This window comes from Macrobrachium rosenbergii, chromosome 18 (assembly GCF_040412425.1).
Source record: "Macrobrachium rosenbergii isolate ZJJX-2024 chromosome 18, ASM4041242v1, whole genome shotgun sequence".
Classification (NCBI taxonomy): domain Eukaryota; kingdom Metazoa; phylum Arthropoda; class Malacostraca; order Decapoda; family Palaemonidae; genus Macrobrachium; species Macrobrachium rosenbergii.
The window spans coordinates 421474-441922 of NC_089758.1; the positions used below are offsets into that span (position 1 = coordinate 421474).

At 35.1% G+C, this 20449-nt stretch overlaps 1 protein-coding gene across 4 annotated transcripts in view; it reads left to right on the top strand.

The window, feature by feature from the left end:
* The window catches only part of Grp170 (Grp170 co-chaperone), a 309324-nt gene that overhangs the window by 143757 nt on the left and 145118 nt on the right, over positions 1–20449 (top strand). The window lies entirely within an intron of this gene.

Genomic DNA, 20449 nt, shown 5'->3' on the forward strand with positions numbered 1-20449 from the left:
AAGAACACATTACTGCTATTTTTACTCTGATAAATGATAAATACGTAAAGCTCGTATTATGATGAAATCAAGAGAAAATAGCAAATGGAATCTTGATATTTTTACACAAAACAGACACCCCCAAACAGCCAATGTCATCAATTAAAAAAAAAAAATAGCCAAATTAATTTCACAATGAGACGTATTTAAGTTATATTTCGACTTGAAAACACTCCGTACAGTATAACGAAAAATAACCTTGCCCCATATAAATAAAATATCTAGAGATTCATTTACACTAAGTAGAAGCAAGAAAAGTGCTCTGAACTGAGTTAAAATGGCGAAATAAACACCGCATAAATGATTTCCAAACCAAAACAGTGATCGTTATGATTAGAATTTATAATACAAAAGCAGTATAAGAGTATATACAATATTGGATACAGTAAATTAAGGCTAACATTTTAAAAGATCCATGGAAAAGATGCATATTCGTTAATGTTTGTATAATACGGTATGTAAAGATAGAGTACAGTATAATGTAGGCTATGCTACCATATATGTATACGATATACCATAGTGTAGGGTAAGCTAATTCTTGTTTGTTATTCAATTTCTCTTTGTGTTGAATTATCATAAGTCACTCTACATGAACCTCCAGAATCAGCTGATATTAATAATTACTATACCGTGTATGTACAGAGTATACTTTATAGTGTAGGGTAGACTACCATATATGTATACATGGTACCAAATACCCTAGTGTAGGCTAGGCTATATTCTACGTACGTTTTTTCCGACAAACGATGGGGGTTTTTGGAACCTAACTCCATCGTAGATAGGATAATACCTGTATAAGCATTTTTAGTTTTTCTGTGTGTTTGAACTATCAAAATAGGAAGTTCTAAGTGTTTTGAGAAGGGTTCTAAGTATTCGCAGGGGGCGTGTGGTACGCATCCCCTGTGAATACGGGGGTTTACTGTATATTATATATATATATACACATACATATAATATATATGTACTGTATATATATATACATATATATATATATATATATATATATATATATATATATATATATATATATATATATATATATATATATATATATATATATATATATATATATATATATATATATATATATATATATATATATATATATATATATATATATTATATATATATATATATATATATATATATATATATAATATATATATATATAATATATATATATATATATTATATATATATATATATATATATATATATATATATATATATATATATATATATATATATATATATATATATATATATATACACACACATATATACATATGTATATATACACATATATATGTACTGTATATATATATGATTATAATCACATTTTAGTACATGATTCATTCATCGCACTTTATTACCACAGGTGAAAATTAGGAGACTGGGTGTAGGTCCTGACCGGTTTCAGGAGAGACTTTATTTCCAAGCCATTGACAAAGGACTGATACGGGGTATTAGAAATCACAAGTATATGAGGTATGTTCAATAAGTAATGAGAAAATGTCAGGAGAGAGACTATTTATTTTCATAAGCTTACACAACTTTGTCTCCTTCAAAATAATTACCTCTCTCGACCAGTTACACACTTTTGCATGCGTCTCTCCCAATCCTGGAAGACCTCCTCAAAGTCCTTTTTCAGTAGTCCCTTCAGGCAACTTTCCGATGCCTCTTTCAGCTCCTCTGTTGACTGGAATCTGATTCCCCTGAGGCTGTCTTTCATGTGTGGGAGCAGGAAGAAGTCGCAAGGGGCTAGGTCAGGGCTGTAGGGTGGGTGTTGCACCACTTTCATTCCCCTGTGCAACATTCCTCACGAAACTGCGTCTGGTCGTCGGAGAGGATCTTTGCCACAAACTTGGCACAGACTTTGTGGAGCTTCAGACCTTTGGTCAGAACTATCTCTACTGTGCCAATACTAATAACAACAGCTTCAGATAGCATCCTCACAGATATTTGATGGTCTTGCATCACTAACCTTTGCACTTCCTCAATGTTTTCCTCCTCTTGTGCACTTCTCGGTGGCCCAGATCTGGGTTCATCCGCAACCTGTTCATTTCCATCAGAAAATCTGTTGAACCACCGATAGAAATTTGCTCGGCTCATCTGTTCATCCCCATAGGCCTCCTTTAACATTCCGTTTGGTTTTCTTAAGTTTAACACAAAATTTGATGGCATAACATTGCTCCATGTTTCCCTGCATTTTGAGAAGTGTCCACAGATCGGCAAACCGGATCAGACTGGTTCCACCATGTTCACTGCTGCACTAAGACCTACAAATATAGAAAGTTGCCAGTTTGTCATTTTATAGAATATATGTATGTGTACTTCATCATGAAGCAGTATTTTGATCAAATCTCATTTAGTGTCTCACCTGACATTTTCTCATTACTTATTGAACATACCTCGTATATACAATAGGAACAGTACTGACAAACATACGCAAATGTTAGAGACTACATATCCACCCACAGGCCAGTGTCAAGGTAGGAGTGGCCTTCAAAGCTCATTTGGCTAAAAATCACAATATACTCTCAGAGGACAATACTGATGAACATACCGACCATAGGCGACATCAGATCCACACCTGACAGGTGTCAGGGAGGCAGGGTTTGGAAAACTCATCAGCACTGTTGTCCCCAAACTGTGTTTACAAACTCCACCTCCCTGACACCTGTCAGGTGTGGATCTGATGTTACCTATGGTCGGTATGTTTATCAGCATTTTCACGAGTGAGTATATTGTGATTTTTAGCCAAATGAGTTTTGAAGGCCACTCCTACCTTGACACCGGCCTGTGGGTGGATATGTAGTCTCTAACGGTTGTGTATGTTCATCAGTACTGTTCCTGTAGTATATATATTTGTGACTTCTAATACTCTGTATCAGTCCTTTGTCGGTGGCTTGAAATAAAGTCGAACCAGTCAGGACCTACACCCGTCTCTTATTTTTCACCATGGTAATGTGTTTCATATATATATATATATATATATATATATATATATATATATATATATATATATATATATATATATATATATATATATATATATATATATGTGTGTGTGTGTGTGTATAATATATGTTGTCAAGTTCTGAGTTTGGTTGGAAGATTTAAATTGAACTTTGAATGTAACTTGCCATACGGGCCAACACCTAGAGCTCAGAATCTAAGCAATAAATGTAATTAATAGCATGACTTACCTTGAAATTACATCTATTCAAAGAAAATGGGAAGGTCGCCTTTCATACCTGTCGGTTAGATTAAAGTAACTTATTTACAAATTTTTCAGCTAGAAGTTAACCCTTAAACGCCGACTGGACGTATCATACGTCGACTAAAATTGTCTGTTGGGTGCCGAGTGGACGTACCATACGTCGACGACAAAAAATTTCAACCTTCGGTCAACTTTGACTCGACCGAAATGGTCGAAGAACACAATTGTAAGCTAAAACTCTTACATTTTAGTAATATTCAATCATTTACCTTCATTTTGCAACAAATTGAAAGTCTCTAGCACAATATTTTGATTTATGGTGAATTTTTGAAAAAACTTTTTCCTTACGTCCGTGCAGTAACTGCCGAAAATTTCAGAAATTCTTTCGTCATTTTGTCGTAGTTTTTGCACTGTTTTATATTAGCCGTTACATAAAGTTTAATATATGAAAATGTGTGCAATTTCATGTAAAATACAACAAAATACAACCCATGGTTGTAGCTTTTATCAGTTTGGAAATATTTTCATATAAATCACAATAACTGCCAAAATTTCAACCTTCGGTTAACTTTGACTCGACCAGAATGGTAAAAAAACACAATTGTAAGCTAAAACTCTTACATTCTAGTAATATTCAATCATTTACCTTCATTTGTCAACAAGTTGGAAGTCTCTAGCACAATATTTCGATTTATGGAGAATTTTTGAAAAAAACTTTTTCCTTATGTCCGCGCCAGAAATTTTTTCGTCACGTTGTCGTAATGTTTGCACCGTTTTATATTAGTCGTTACATAAAGTTTTATATATGAAAATGTGTGCAATTTCATGTAGAATACAACAGAAAATAACTCATGGTTGTGGCTTTTATCAGTTTTGAAATATTTTCACATAAATCACGACAACTGCCAAAATTTCAACCTTCGGTCAGCTTTAACTCGACCGAAATGGTAAAAAAACTCAATAATAAGCTAAAACTCTTACATTCTAGTAATATTTAATCATGTACCTTCATTTTTCAATAAACTGGAAGTCTCTAGCACAATATTTCGATTTATGGTGAATTTCTGAAAAAAAAAACTTTTTCCTTACGTCTGCGCGCAGTAACTCGGCTGAACATCTCAGAAATTCTTTCGTCACGTCGTAATGTTTGCATCGTTTTACATTAGTCGTTACATAAACTTTTATATATGAAAATGTGTGCAATTTCATGTAGAATACAACAGAAAATAACTCATGGTTGTAGCTTTTATCAGTTTTGAAATATTTTCACATAAATCACGACAACTGCCAAAATTTCAACCTTCGGTCAACTTTAACTCGACCGAAATGGTCGAAAAACACAATTGTAAGCTAAAACTCTTACATTCTAGTAATATTCAATCATTTACCTTCATTTTTCAACAAATTGGAAGTCTCTAGCACAATATTTCGATTTATGGTGAATTTTAAAAAAAACATTTTCCTTATGTCCAGCGCTAACATCTCAGAAATTCTTTTGTCACGTTGTCGTAATGTTTGCACCGTTTTATATTAGTCGTTACATAAACTTTTATATATGAAAATGTGCGCAATTTCATGTAGAATACAACAGAAAATAACTCACAGTTGTAGCTTTTATCAGTTTTGAAATATTTTCATATAAATCAGGATAAATAGAAAAAATTCTACCTTCTGTCAACTTTAACTCAACCGAAATGGTCGAAAACTGCAATTGTAAGCTAAAACACTTACAGTTTAGTAATATTCAATCAATTAGCTTCATTTTTTCAACAAACGGGAAGTCTCTAGCACAATATTTCGATTTATGGTGAATTTTTGAAAAAAAATTTTTTACATCCGCTCGTTACTAATTCATGCATCATTTTGTGATGATATTTTCTCTGTGTTGATTTGATCGTTTTACAATTTGTTATATACCAAAATCATCGCAATTTAGTGCACAATACAAAGAAAAAAAATAACCCGTTAGCTTTAACCGTTTTGCTCACAGCGCGATTTGTATAAAATTATATATGAAAATTTTTTTGCGCTGTCATATATTTCAATATTTATATATGATAATGATATTTTTTTCATTTCTGATGGTTGCATACTAAACTTCAGGCAATGACAAAAAAAAGGAGACAAAAATGAACTCTTAATCTTAAAAACTAAGCGTGCTGTGATTTTTTTGGAAAAAACTTTTTCCTCTTCGGCGCTAACTCCCGAACGCTGCCGGCATACGGGAGACGTTTTTGTAAATAGAGGCTCGGAGTTAGAGGGTTAATATGGATAGGCTGGCAGTCCAGCCATCAAGGCACATGCAATGTGCAATAAAAGGTGTAATTGCAGTTAGCCAATAAATAAAAGGTTAACACGGATTTTATAAACTGCTTAAGACTGGCTGAAAAATTATTTTACATTAGCACAATTATAATGCTGAGAGGCCTGACATGTGGCCCTTGTGGACGGCTTTTGCAGAAGATTCTTGCATGTGGCACGGTGGAAATGAGTCTTCTAAGGCGATTGTTTCACAAGGGCAGCAGGTAGAAATTTCAGAGAGCCAGATAACAGGATTCTGAAAAAGAATTCCAGGTCAGCATTCAGGTACACACGGGTTTTCTCTCACATGAAATTAATTATGCATGATGGGGGGGAATTATTAATTATATTTAATTAGCACATGGTAACACTATGGTGGGAATGCTCTAATTATTATCACAGAACAGACTTAATTTAAGCTTGGAACAAGTCATGATGGCAAATGTGCCTGCTAGGCTGTGGGAAACAAAGAGGATTTGTTTGGGAGAATGAAATGTTGGAAATACTGAAAATGGAGAGAAATTTAGATCAAGAAAAAGAACGCTGGCGTTACTGCAACTTCAAGACGTACCTTATTGCATCTGTGCATGGAGCTCTCTTGCAAAAGATGGATTCAGGCCGCAGAAGTCCTGACACGTGGCTAGTGGTAAGAGGACAAAACGGCACCAGCTTAGCTCTGTTAAGTTTCAAGCGGCCTTGCGCTGTAGATGTCTGACGTGGAGTGAGACGGAGGGAAGTCACCAAGACGCCCCATTCAATTCTAGGAACGGGCACAGGACAGCGGTTCATCTGGAAGAGCAATAACAACCAGTACAAAGGTTGAAGAAATAGTTCTTATAGTTAAGACTAACCAAGGGTCAGCCCAGCAGCCCAGTTACTATCCTGGCTGGTCTTTGTTCCCTAATGGCTTTCTCTCCCCCAATATAATACGATATTGGAGTTAGGACACCTACATCTGTCCCCCCTAGTGGGGTCTCCTCTAGCCGTCGTGAAATTTGATTTCCTAGCCAACAGACTGGAGGGACGAATTTTCTAAATACGTGAAAGCTCCCCCTTTAAGAAGGCATTCACTCCCTTTCGGGCATGAGGGCCTTGGCTAAGTAAGTTATTCCGTCTCGGTTAGTCAGTTAGCTTCCCTAAGTGAGTCGCACTTTTGCAGTGCAGCTAACTAAAATGACTACCTAACTGCTAGGAGGGAGTTCTAGTTTTACCCACTTACTTACTACAGCAAAGCCTAACACTATACAAAGGTATCTATAGACTTCTACTGGCTATCTCTGTTGACAGGGGAACTCTATTCCTAGGCAAAGGGTACATGGAAAATGTGGCTTGTTGACATAGTCTACTATCCCAGTGCCCTGGCACTAAATTAAATGACACTAACCTGCCTAAATGCAATTATTTATAGATTACACAATTCTGTACGGAGTGTCACACTGGTATTTTCGGACATGAGCAACCTGAAGGGTCAATCATGTTAAGTGGTCAAGGGTGTACCAGCTTGAGTACTGAACAGTTTTATCATTATCATGAGTTTATCATAAGGTTAGTACCGCAAGATTGCCTAAGGTGTTAGGTGTTAGTCTACTTGGGCAGAGATAGTACTGCAAAATTGCCTAGGGTAGGGTGTTAGGTGTTAGTCTACTTGGGCAGAGGTCACGCAGGATACCTTATCTGGGTAGGTGCCAGGATCACCCTGAGATGGAAACGGTACCGTGCCAATGGGACACAAGTGCCAAGGAGAGCCTGTGGCTCTTAGGGGTTAATTGGATCTCTTCCGCCCCTTCTTCTTCTTTGGGTTCTGCCAAGGTCTGGCTACGCCATTCCTAGGAGGTGATGAGGGCACCGATTCTGGGGAAAGGCCAGAGGTGTCGTCAGGAGCAGAATCAGAGGTAGCCGTAGGAGCTATGTGGAGGCTCCCTACTTCAGCTGCTGCAACAGCTGTCGTAAGGATAGAAACAGCTTTTACATCCCGGTCGGACAGTTCCTGGTTGACCAGAGAAGGTGTAGTGTTAAGGTTTGCCAGAGGTTCATCCTCGGCAGACAGAGATAGGACTTTTGGCATTCTAGATTACAGGGGGGTTTGGTTCTGAGGATAGGACTCTTGGCATTCTATCTGGTTTGCCCATAACATGATTGGGGTAGGGATGATTGTATTCTTGTAATACTCTCAGTCCTAGCAAGCGGGTTAGGCTTACACTTGGGCCACTTTAATCATGTTGTGCCATCCCCTGCGGGTTAGGGTAGGGACATGGACATTTGGGAGTCGGTTCTCACTTGTGCCATTGGTGGAAGAATAAAACTCCATGAAGAGTTGATGATATCTTTTTGAGGCTTTCAGGTTAATTTTTTTCCTCCCTCAAATCTTTATGATGAGTGAAAATAAATATTCGAGTACCCCTGAGCCCTTTGATGGTAGCGACTCAACACAGTTGACAACTGCTGGAACCTACTCTGATAACCTTTCTTTAGAAAAATAAAAAAGAAGCCTAATGTAATCACACTGGAACTGTATCCTCCAGTACAAAACAAATCCAAAAGAAGTAAATATGTTGACCCAACCTTGACTCATTTCGACTCCCTCTTTGGGAATGGAAGTTGGTCAAGATTTCTAACCGTGGAAAGAGAACAACAAATTTCCGCCCTAAAGTTGGAAAACTTCTTATTAAAAGACACTCGACAGAAATGTTGTTCAGACAAATAAAAATAAAGACGTGGCTTATAGAGGTCACAACAAAAAACCAGTCTGAAGACTATTTATCCAAAAAAAGTATCGACAGTGTGATTGTAAAAGTAAAGAAGCATGACACTATGAACAGCATCCAGGGTACTATTGTACTTCCTGAAAATAATGAGCCAAAATGTGTAAACTGTGGACAAGATCATGATGCAGGGTCCAAAGAATGTATGTACTATGTATACAGTACAGAATTGAAAATGTTAAAAGAAAGAAGAGGGATGTCTATAAAAGCGGCTAAGTTGGAATTAAAAGTGAGAGGAATTCAAGATCCATCTAAGAAACATACATATTCTTCAATAACAGGAACCAATAATGAAACAAAAATGCATACAAATCGGAGTAATGGAGCACAGAAAAGTAAATTGCAAGAGGAAATTAATGCTCAAGGGAAAAAACTAAAATGGTAAAGAATAAAGAAACAGGTACAAATGACATGGATAACATTTTATCAAATTCATTTGAAATATTAATGCAAATAGGAACACGGGGATGCTACTACGCAAGTAACAGTGGAGGGTCAAGATAGACTGGAAATTAAAGATAAAAAAAAAAAGGCCTTTGGAAGGAACACCTCCCAAAACAAAGAAACCAACAATTATTAGAGAAACATCGGTCAAACCAAAGACAAAAGACATGAAGAAAGAACAAAAGCAAGCTAAGAATATACCATTATCTCCTAAAATAATAGTAAAGCCTACGGATACAGATATCCAAAACACCGAAGAAGTGGAAGAGAACCGTACCATAGATAACAATGACTATGTCAAGGGAGAAGATGACACATGTGGATGTAGTGATTGTTTCATTGCATTGTGCAAGAATAAGAAAAGATAGTTTAACAAACATTGTAAGAAATTTTGTGAAATATAGATAAAAAGAAACCACTGATTTAAGCGCCCATGAAAAAGGTTGCACATTCATTGAGCACCTAATGTATTATAAGGATAAACAAATGAATGTCGTGAGTAAATTATTAGAAAAAATCCAAGTTGGTAATACAAAAAAAGAAAGGGAAACTCAACTGCTATAACAAAATATTTTCGATAGCTATATTATACAATGGAATGTAAATGGTCTTCAGACCAGATTACACCTAGGAGAAGTACAACGGTCATTAATTAAAAGAATATGAACCAATGATATTATGTTTACAACATGTCAATAAAACTGTGTCAACAGTAGGTAAATATACCTTAGCATCAACATCACAATGCAAAGAAGGAAGTTTAGGTACAGCCATACATGTACATAAAGTAGTTTGTGACAAAGTACCTGTAAACATTGCTGACTTGCAAATATCAGGAATTAAAATTCAAATAAAAAACTATAATTATGTAATTTATAATTTATACAACCAACATAATAAAAATGACAACATTGACAAACTTAAAGAATTACTTAATAATGCCAATGAACCTACATTAGTAGTAGGTGATTTTAATGCCCACAGCCTGATGTGGGACTGCAATTGTACAGACTCAAATAGAACGGGAAGTAAAATAGAAGAATTCATAGATTCATATATGACATGCACCATAGAAATGATAAAATCAGTACATATTTTTCTGAAACACATGGAACATTTTCCTCAGTCGACTTAACTCTATATACAACAAGCATAGTAGACAGATTGGATTGGAATACAGTTGACAACTTGCATACAAGGGATTATTTCCTCCCTGGAGGAGGAGGTGGGGGAGGTCTCCACCCTATAGTTTCTTAACAGGTTCAAGACTTTGAATATTGGATTGAGAGACTTTTGACTCTCCTTTTTCTGTGTTTCTCCTTATATCCCCTATTTTCCCCTAGTGTCAACCATGATGTCATATTCTGGGCAGGTACTGTGTTTCTGAGGCACCTCCTCCACTTGCTTTTTAGGAATTCCTGTTGGTTATTGAGTATTGGCTCCTTGTAGGACATCTTTAGGTCTCTGGCATTGATGGCATTTGATTGGCCAAATCAACTAGGCCTGACCTGTGGGAGTGGCTTATTTCTTTGAACTCTCCTTTGAAGGCACGGGGTGAGGGGTGTCTTCCCATGTTCTGCTTCCCAGCTGTCCCCTTGAAGGACTCCACAGTTTCGGCCAGGTACGACTTCTCTTAGTACCTCATTAGTACTTGCGTGTTCTTGAAGTTGTGGTTGGAGACTTGTTCTGACAGGAGGAAAGATTTATGTGAGTTTATGGTCCCTTGTACAGACCCAATGGAAATACGATATTTCCACTTCGAAAAAATAGGTTTTTTCTATTCTCTCAGTAGTACTCTCAATACATACATATATACAATACATACATATATATATATATATATATATATATATATATATATATATATATGTTATATTGTTTTAAGAACAGAACCAAATGTCTTACTTTTCCTAAGACATCTCTGGTAGCCGTGGCCCTTTGCGTAATGAGACCTACTGCTTATTGTGGAATCCAGACTACATTATGACGAAAAATGAATTTCTGTCACCAGAAATAAATTCCTCTAATTCTTCATTGGCCGCTCAGAGAGTTGAATGCTGGGCCAACAGCATGCTAGCCAAAAGCTCTACCCACCCTCCAATGAAGAACTGAAGCAACAAAGGGCTACTGAAATTAAACACTGATGTACAAAACTAGACTTTATTTGCAAATTTAACAAAAGTGATTTAGCAAAAGCGACAGTCATTAAATGGAGTGATTCACACCCCCATCCAAGGAATTCATAACTAGGGAAAATACTGTTTCACAAACAAGCATATTAATAGTTCTATACCAAGCAGTACTAGTGAATAACACCAACACCCTGTTCATCAAACAAAGTAATAAGGTCAGGATAAACGTTGGCTCAGAAACGAAGATATAGTTCTTACCATGAATAACACTCCCATCCAATTTTATCCAGAAGTCAAACTCTTAGGCCTATATTTTGACAATCATTTGAACTGGAAGACATACCAAAGCAAAGGCCTTAAAATCTTTAAATGTATTAAAAAAATTAGCTCACACTTCATGGGGTGCTGACAGAGATATTTTATTGAAACTTTATAAGGCTACAGTTCTACCAATATTAGAATATGGCAGTCCAATTTATAGTTCTGCTAGTGAGACTATTCTCAAAATGCTAGATCCAGTACATCACCTTGGGGCATTCAAATCATCACCAGTCCAATCCTTGATTGTAGAAAGTGGAGAAATGCCACTATCTTATAAGTTCAAAATAACAACGATGTGCAGAGGTTTAAAAATTATAAATAGTCCAGCAAAACCAAAGATTTATTTAAAAAACCAGATTGTTTCTGGAATACAAAAATTACCCCCATCCTTCCCTATTAGAGCTAAAATTATTTATTAACAATGATCTTTATAATATTAGATTTTACAATTTTAACAAAATAATGCCTCCATGGATGATAAGTGCTCCCAGATATGTAACAAACTATGTACAATACCAATTAATAAATTGAATAACCCACTTTCTATGAAACTGTATGCTCTGGAACATATCAAGGTACACAGTAATAATCATTTATATACCGATGGTTCCAAAGATGATATGGGAGTTGGACTAACTGTCCACGGAAACAATATAAAAAGCCAAGCCTCTTTACATAACAAAGCATCAGTGTTCACTGCTGAATTACTAGCAATAAAAACAGCATTAACAACTATATATGAAAACCAGTTTAATGAAGTAACCATCTTTGATTCACAGAAAGTTCAATAAATGCAATAAACTCTTATACTCCAAAAATCAAATTATAAATGAAATTAGACATACATTACATGAAATGAAAATGCAAAAGATATCTGTTACTCTGTGTTGGATACCATCTCACATAGGATTAGAAGGCAATGAAAAAGCTGACACCTATGCAAAAGAGGCTAGAACGCTGCCAATATCAGCAGAATTATTACCATTAGAAGACTATACTAGATACAGTAAAGCGGTGATTAAGAAGAAATGGCAAAATAACTGGAGGGAAAGCAGTCTTAACAAGAAATTAAGAGAAATAAAAGAAACTGTTTGGCCATCATCCTATCAGAATTGCCGCAGGTGTTCAGTAATGTTGACACGGCTAAGAATTGGTCACACTAAACTGACACATGGTTACCTGATGAGTAACCCCATGCTATACCTATGTGCGAAATATGTAATATACAAATAACAGTAAAGCATATTTTAAAGGTATGTCCAAAATATAGAATCCAAAGAGACATTTTATTTAGAAGATATTCCTTTAAAGATATACTGTCAGAAAATGACAAATTCTCACTTTTAATATTTTAAAATTCCTTAAATTTAATCATTTATACGATAAAATATAAGATTCATAGAATAATTTATAATATATTCCTAATTAACTTAATTAGTTCTTAGATAAACATATGTCGCTAGGTTTAATTAAATTATTAGGGTTTAAATAGCTTGTCTAATCCTTGGGCCAGCCCTAGGAGAGTTAATATTAACTCAGTGGTCTGGTTAAACTAACGTTAAAAAAAAAAAAAAAAAATACTAGTGAATAACACCCTGGTCATCAAACAAAGTAATAAGGTCATAATTATTCTAGACCACAGTGTATGTCATATAGTAAAGCACCACTTCCAAATATTCGTCCTCTCAGGACGAAATCAGAATTCCTGTTGAAAGAAACATATCATGTATTAACCTGAAATGGTGTTGACAGTCGTGATTATCCAAAACAAAAAAAAATGCACACTGGAGACACAAAACAGGACGATGCATAATGGAGACCCGGAGGTATTTCACTGCAGCACCATTAGGTCTTTCTATCAGAAATGCCTGTAAAGAGATAAATGTTCATGAATCATGGTACTCACTTTCTATGGCGAAAATAACAGATTTTCCAGGGGCGATCTTCTGACACTTCACCACTAACCAGACGGACCCAGATCTCTTAATGCAATCCCCCTGCAAGAGTCTATCCCCCGGTTAACCCTTAAACGCTGAAGCCCTATTTACAAAACGTCTCGTATATTGGCATTCGGGAGCTAGCGCCAAGCAGAAAAAAAGTTTTTTCAAAAATCACAGCACGCTTAGTTTTTAAGATTAAGAGTTCATTTTTGGCTCCTTTTTTCTCATTGCCTGAAGTTTAGTATGCAACCATCAGAAATGAAAAATATATCATCATATATAAATATTGGAATATATGACTGAAAAAAAACTTCGTATATAATTGTATACAAATCGCTGTAAGCAAAACGGTTAAAGCTAATGAGTTAATTTTTTAGTTGTATTGTACACTAAATTACGATGATTTTGGTATATAACAGATTGTAAAACGATTAAAGCAATTTAGAGAAAATATTATCACCATAAATATAAAAATATTGTGCTAGAGACTTTCCAATTGTTTCAAAATGAAGTAAATTGATTGAATATTACTAGATTGTAAGTTTTTAGCTTACAATTGCATTTTTTACCATTTCGATCGAGTTAAAGTTGACCGAAGGTTGATTTTTTTCTAATTATCGTTATTTATTTGAAAATATTTCAAAAATGGTAAAAGCTAAAAGCATGATTTATTTTTTGTTGTATTCTACATGAAATTGCGCACATTTTGATGTATAACACTTTATGTAACGAATAATATAAAACGGCGAAAAAATTACAACAAGGTGACTCAAGAAATGCTAGGATTTTTAGCGGAGTTCACGCACGCTGATGGAAGGAAAAAGTTTTTTTCAAAAATTCACCATAAATCAAAATATTGTGCTAGAGACTTTCCGTTTGTTGCAAAATGAAGGTAAAGGATTGATTATTACTAGAATGTAAGAATTTTGGCTTACGATTGCGTTTTTGAGCATTTCGATCGAGTTAAAGTTGACCGAAGGTTGATTTTTTTCTATTTATCGTTATTTATATGAAAATATTTCAAAAATGGTAAAAGCTAAAAGCATGATTTATTTTTTGTTGTATTCTACATGAAATTGCGCACATTTTGATGTATAACACTTTATGTAACGAATAATATAAAATGGCTGAAAAAAATTACGACAATGTGACTTAAGAAATGCTAGGATTTTTATGGAGATGAGAAGGAAAAGTTTTTTCAAAAATTCACCATAAATCAAAATATTGTGCTGAGACTTTCCGTTTGTTGCAGAATAAAGTTAAATGATTGATTGTTACTAGAATGTAAGAATTTTGGCTTACGATTGCTTTTTTGAGCATTTTGGTCGAGTCAAAATTGACGAATGTTAAAATTTTGTCATTTATCGTGATTTAAATGAAAATATTTCAAAACTGTTAAAAGCTAAAAAAATGATTTATTTTTTGTTGTATTCTACATGAAATTGCACACATTTTGATGTATAACACTTTATGTAACGAATAATATAAAATGGTGAAAAAATTACGACAATGTGACTTCAGAAATGCTAGGATTTTTTTGGAGCGAAGGAAAAAAGTTTTTTCAAAAATTCACCATAAATCAAAATATTGTGCTGAGACTTTCCGTTTGTTGCAGAATAAAGGTAAATGATTGATTGTTACTAGAATGTAAGAATTTTGGCTTACGATTGCGTTTTTGAGCATTTTGGTCGAGTCAAAATTGACCGAATGTTAAAATTTTGTCATTTATCGTGATTTAAATGAAAATATTTCAAAACTGTTAAAAGCTAAAAAAATGATTTATTTTTGTTGTATTCTACATGAAATTGCACACATTTTGATGTATAACACTTTATGTAACGAATAATATAAAATGGTGAAAAAATTACGACAAGGTGACTCAAGAAATGCCAGGATTTTCAGTGAAGGAAAAAGTTTTTTTCAAAAATTTACGGATGCCCTTCAGGACACCCCGATGCTTCCTAGGGGTCGTAAAAGGCACGGGATGTGGTCCTTGGTCGCCGGTCACACATGGGCGAACAAACATGGCGCTGAGAAGCTGGGTCACTTTGGCTGCTGGGTCCTTCTCCAGCATCCCAGTCTAAAACTCGTCTCACACGCTCACTACCGACAGGCAGTATGTGCCTTTCACGGTCCTGACGGCTTTGAGACATCTCTGCAAACGTCCTGTTGCAGCACAAATACCCAAACACTCGCCAAAGTTCTGCAAAACACGGATGCGTCAAAAAATCGCTCTGCACTGTCCGACGCTGATGCTGTCTGGTACGAGAAGGAGGGAATTCGCGCATGCGCGTCTGGGTGATGCTTATAAACAAAACAACAGCTTGATCCGTGAACTCCCAGCATCCCTCAAGGCGCGTAATTTGAAACCTTCCGCAAACTAGGCGTCCACTTGACATCCAACAGACAATTTTCGTCAACGTATGGTACGTCCATTAGGCGTTTAAGGGTTAATATACTGTGGGAGATCGCACACCCACACACACACACACACACACACACACCTCACCGGAACCTGGACACTTCCGGCGGCATCGGTTCAGTGTTCGAAAAATTGCGGTTTCTCTGTGCACTTAAATCGTGATCACAGGCTATCTGTATCCAACTGTGCAAACCGCCAAGTCGACACAATGGCACCACCAGTGGAAGCGCCACTGACAGGTCAGCACATAGTTCTTCTAAAGTCATCCAAGACGTAATATATGTAAATATACTGTGTATATATATACAGTCTGTGCCGAAAGTCTTTTCACCCCTAGGGGTTGCGAAAAAACTTTCGGCGATTTAAGGAATCCTCCACATCAGTCGTGGAAAATTCCCAAGACAAAAAATGACTAATTGGCTCCTTTCGTTGTTTCCACTGTGTCCTTGACAGAGGAAATAAATTAAAATAATAACGGATTAGTAGCTCATTAGCTGTGGTGTTTTGCTGCTTGCGCTCCTCAGGACTTGTTTTTCTCCCAGTGTTGCCCTCGTGTTGCCATCCCCTAAGCCTTTATGCGTAATGGTGGGTAGTTATACTTCTAGAGATGATCATGTAAGGGTCATTCAGTGCTTTGAATTAAGTTTAAATACTGCTGAAATTGTTTGGCAGATGGATGTGAAGCGTAGAACAGTCCAGAACATTGTCGCGAGGTACAAGGCATCATGGGGGAAAGAGGTACCCCTCCCTGCCAAGAAGTCTGGGAGACCCTCATTATTATCTGAACGATCTATTTTGCTTCTGAAAAGGGAAGCAGAGCTTCATCCCACATACAGTGCTCGTCAATTCAGGGAAGGAAATCCTGATATTTTAGGAAAGTGTAAAGTACGTACTTTATAGATGTACTTGTCGGACAAGTTGGGATTCAAGAGTGATGTGGCTCCTAAGAAGAGCAAGCTAACTGATGCCCATATTAAGAAACGAAAGTTGTTTTTTAATAAGGTTGGTAAATGGGACATAAATGACTGGAAACGAGTGTTGTTCACTGACGAATCCACATTTCATTGTTCGGGAAGCATCTCGACGAAACTGCCTATGGGTGAAAAGACTTTTGGTGCACACACACACACACACACATATATATATATATATATATATATAATATATATATATATATATATATATATATATATATATATATATATATATATATATATATATATATATACATATATATATATATATATATATATATATATATATATATATATATATTGTCATGAAGTGATCAAGCACCTGGTTATTACACAAATAATACCAAAAAGTTACCTCATATATTGTCATGACCAGATACTTGAAACCTCATAACAAATATATTAAGACTGAATACTCTAAAGGTACATACTGAATACTCTAAAGGTACAGTGATCCCATAAAACTTACTTCTTACTTGAGAAAATCAATGTAACTTTGTCAAGTTATGGGTGAGGTAACAACTAACAAGCTATAAACAGACTAGTGGAAAATGGGCATCACTTCAATAAACACTATAACTGTTTCCCTGGTTCTATTTCACCTAGATATATCTCAGGTGAACAAACAGATATATCACTTACCTTGTACACATTCATTAATTTCTCTAATTACTGGTGGTCAAAATGAAAAGCTGTGCTTTTAAAACTTTAAACAAAGAGGTTTATTTCTAAGTTCAAAAGTTATATGCAGAGTTCAGAATCTCAAAAAGATTTACTATTAATTGATAACAGTGTAAGATTTAAGTATTTCTTAATCAAGTTTTAATTCACAAAACTTTAATTTATTAAGAAAGCAATTTGGTTAAGTAAGATTCAAACCATTACCTATCCCTCAAGTTTTAAACATACCTGATTAGTCAGACTAAACACGAATGTTCACCAAAATATTACTGACTGGAATCCATATAAATATTCTCTGAAATCTCAATAATAAGTTTGCACTAACAAAATGCTAAGTAATCACCAGCACAAAACTTTGTAAACCACTAATTATAAAATTATAGTAATATGATAACACAGACATAGAAGAATGAAATATGCAAAAATGGAAATATACCAAAAGCAATTTCACTAAGACAAAAATATGTTTAAAGATTATATCAGTCTTTCAAAAGATTACCTTCACTTTTAAAAAGTGGTTAAACTCACGTCTTTCTAAGACTTTCTCAATGACAGCACTGCCAAGTCATAATGACATGCACAATGATATATAATTAGCAGCAAGACACATTAGAACTCACTATAAGAGATATTATTCACCTCTTATCAAAATAATAATTCTCTTTTACCTAGAACATCACTTTAACTCTTTAACATAACAAAAACCAGTAAACATCACATTACCTTTTGAGTATTACACCATTATACACTTTCCACAATGCTTGCACAGCATAAATACCTCAGATCACCTCTTACAAAATAAATACACTTCTTGGGTGAGTTTAACAAAACTTACAAACAGGAAAGCAGCCAGTATAACAATAATTGAGAGAGAGAGAGAGAGAGAGAGAGAGAGAGAGAGAGAGAGAGAGAGAGAGAGAGAGAGAGAGAGAGAGAGAGAGAGAGACACCCTAATTCCAGCAAACCCTGTTCCTGACTAAGTGTTTTTGGATCAGTACTGCTCTTTTATTTCCAAGCCCTCCCAGAATACATGATACATAAAGTGTACATACATTATACATACAGGTATACATATATGGTATACATATATACATGTATGGTATACATACAGGGACTTCTAAGGCCCAGAAGGAAATATGCCAGGGCTCTTATCAATGATTGACATCATCCGCTGGACACTCAAACAAAAGGAAGTGCTTTTGGACCCAAAACTGGCTCGCTTTCAGCATGTCATCTTCAACTCTCTCTCTGTTCCTCATTCCATTACTCAAGAATATGGAAAAGAGTAAGCATAGACACAGCTAATAACCATGGGTTAGGCACACATGATAAATGCATAACAGGCAACTTGCCGATAGGCTGTCAGACTTGTCAGATAAGACAAGAGGGCCTCTGCGAACACGACTTCCTGGAATCCAAACACCTGTGTAAATATACTGCAGCGGGCAACCAACAATGATTAAAAAAATATCTTTCCCTCTCTCTCTACAGCACGCTAAAAATTCTATTCTATAACTCCCATTATACAATTTTATATACTGCACCATATATTAAACAAATGGAAAAAAACATATCAAAACATTTTAAGATTACATGATACACAATTTATCTGTAGGAAAAAAATTTAAAATCACGTCATCACAACCAATGATGAATGTGCAAGCAAAACATCAAAAATTTCACAGAGATACATATTACACTTGTAGAATAGTTTTATATTATAACACCTTATAATATATGTATATATATATATATATATTATATACAGGCAGTCCCCGGTTTACGATGGGGGTTCCATTCTTTCACCATGTAGTGAACCAAAAATCATCATAAACCGAAAAATTTTCAAAAATCGTAAGAAAACCTTACTTTCAATGCTTTGGGTGTATTGAAAATGATGTAAACTGCCTTTTTATTAAGTTTTTCATAAAAAAACTCCACATTTTTACTATTCTACCATTTTGGAGCCATATTTCTTCCATCGGATCAGCATACGACCCATCGTAACCCCAGAACATGCATCGTAAATGGGGAAATAATTTCTGATGAATATATTCGAAAAGCGTCGTAACCTCGAACATTGTAAGCTGGACCTGTCGTAAACTGGGGACTGCCTGTATAATATATATATATACACACACACACACACACACACACACACACACACACACACACACACACACACACACACACACACACACACACACACACACACACACACACACACACACACACACACACACAGTAACCCCCGTATTCGCGTTCTCAAGGTTTGCGGACTCACGTATTTGCGGATTTCTCTGTGGAACATATCTACCCATTATTCACGGAAAATTCGCCCATTCGTGGTATTTTTCAGTGAGAAATATTCGCTAACTACTGTATTTCCCTATTTTCTTGACTAAATGCACTTTTTGTGATAAAACCATTAAAATACTCAGGTATAAGCATTTTTTAAGGGTTTTTCCTGTGTTTAAACTATCAAAATAGGCAGTTCTAAGTATTTTTAGAGGGGCATTAAGTATTCGCGGATTTTAGCTATTTGCAGTGGGGTGCGGTATGCATCCCCATGAATACAGGGGTTTACTGTTATATATATATATATATATATATAGATATATATGTATATATCTGTGTATATATAGATGTGTGCATGTTTATATATATATATATATATATATATATATATATATATATATATATATATATATATATATATATATATAATATATGATGTACACACACAGTGTGTCAGCGATATATATATATATATATATATATATGTACACAGATTCAATCTTACGGTGCCTTTTCAGTGCTGTTAACGGCATTTTATAGCACTGTAACTAGAAGTTGCATTGAGTTATGCTCGTGTTTGTTGCCGGTGTGTTCACAGCAAACATTTTACACGTTTTACTTTTAAAAAGTAATTTGATAAGTACTTAAAACAAGTGATCTTTCTTGATTTAATGTTTATCATTGTGATTCGTTATTTCACATTTGATACTGATATTAAAGCCCTTATACATGTTTTACCCAGGAATATTTCACTTGTTAAAAATGATTAACTATCCCTTGAATCATTTGACTGGTGGCCATAAGCTTTGACACATTTAATATGTTGGTAATAAGTTGTCAATGCCTTTCATGTATTTTGATCATCATTACAGTAGATTTTTATTAAACTAATTTTGATCATTTAAAAGTCCA